The following is a 1,998-nucleotide window of genomic DNA, read 5'->3' as shown; positions in this document are numbered from 1 at the left end:
ATGCTTACCATCGTCTCAGACTTACAATTGTCACGTTATAGAAGTGCTAAAACCTGCCCGAGCTTTTCATGTCGGGCACTCTATCTGCGACTGTCATTCGGTCGACCATTATACCCTATGACGTCATAGTGACGTGTCTCACGTCATTTGGAGTCGACATTAGCACTAATCTTAAATGCAAATGTTTGTAGATATGTTATTCGTCATTATATGTTTCTGTCATGGAATGTAATTTCAATGGTAATTTCGGGCGTCTCCACTTCCGTAACCTGTTTAGCATCACGCGCTTATCTAGGTCGGTTACCGTTACGGAATATTTTGAGACTAATATCGTTTCCCGAAGTCTTACGACAGTTGTCTGTGACATTTATTTCCCTTGTGTTATCAGCCTTGCCAGCAATAGAACATGATGATTCATGGACGCCTCGACGAGTTCGCATAATAAACTGCAGGAGTTTATAGCCCATCCACTTACTTCCACAAATGTTACTGCAGAAAGACGTATAAATGCTGAGTTATTTAAAGTTAAAGGAGCGTAGGGTTTCCCTCTTTCCTCCAGGCAAAGAAATTGTTGGTGCGACTGAATGAAGGGAACGGTTCTTAAGAAACGATCTAATACGTCATGTAATTGGCAGTGTGGTAAGGAAGGGAGATACTGGTGTCAAAACTGTACAGGGACACCAACACCAGAATACACTACGCTGATTAAAAGTGGATGTAGTTTCTATGAGTCATCCAGATATGAAGAGGTTTCCACAGGACGTAAAAAAGTGGAGAGCTGCAACACATCAGTCTTCACACGCTTTAAATTTAAGGGCTTCAGGTACTTTAAATTTATTGACCATTCTCAAAATGTGAATCATCAGCTCCAGTGCTCCGGAGATAATGTTGATTTAAATGTTTCACTGCGTTTCTTTTTTTTTAAGTTGCCTTATGTGGCTCTATAACAGACGGATTTTCGCCTAAAAGTTTATATTTTTCTGAAAAACTCCTTGATGGATTTGTTCTCCCATGTTCTGAACAAGACTTTCATTAACAAAAGAAATAGTTTAGTGAAATAGTGCTTCTCAATCAGATTCCGTTATAAGTGGAAATTACTGGTAGCTGGAAACAAACTGTACCTATTTGTCGCACAGAAATGTCACAGATCCTTTTACATCAACGTCTATATCCATAGCACGTAAACCAGCGCGAAGTACACTGCGCAGAGTAGTTTCCATGTACGATGTTATAATCTTCCATTTACATTCACGTATGAAATAGGGATGGGAAAAACAGATCCGTTAAAACCGATACTGGTATTTTAGTACGGAATAGCCAGTATTTTTCAGTACTAGTTTGGACCAGGTTATACCAGCTATTTATTGATTTTGTATTACTGCTAATTATTAGAAGAACTTGATAAGTGTTGATCGGAAGTAAATTTTCAAAACACGGCATTCCTAAGGAGAGGACCAAATGTAGTGAACACAATAGTATAGAGCCAGCACATCAAATCACGTAAAAAAAATTAATCTTTAGGTAGCATCCCATCGGAAAACGGAACAAGTACTTTGGGAATACAGCTACGAATAGCACGTGGGAAAGCAGTAATCCAGACGCTAGATCCTCTGTTATGTTCTCCTGAAGTACATTGGAAAATAAAGACGACGCTCTATAGAAGTATTGTAGAGCTTTGGAGGACCTCTGAATGCAGAGAATTTGCAGGAAAAAAAACACAATTACAAGTTGTTGAAATGGACTATCATGGATGATGGACTACAATATCCTAGGGAGACCACGTTAGAAGTTCAACTATTGTGGAAAAGATCCAGACTCAAGAAAGCACCACACACAGATTAGAAGCACGGTAGCTCGCCTGGTATGGACATACTGTGCGAATGACAGATGACAGGTGGCCAAAAAACGCCTTGATGTTCCATTCTTCGGGATGAAAGAAAAAGGAAGGCCGAAGGTTGCCTGGTTAAAAGTGGTAAAAGATACCATCAAAGAAAACCT

Source organism: Schistocerca piceifrons, chromosome 1 (genome assembly GCF_021461385.2).
Source record: "Schistocerca piceifrons isolate TAMUIC-IGC-003096 chromosome 1, iqSchPice1.1, whole genome shotgun sequence".
NCBI lineage: Eukaryota > Metazoa > Arthropoda > Insecta > Orthoptera > Acrididae > Schistocerca > Schistocerca piceifrons.
This window is presented reverse-complemented; position numbering follows the sequence as displayed.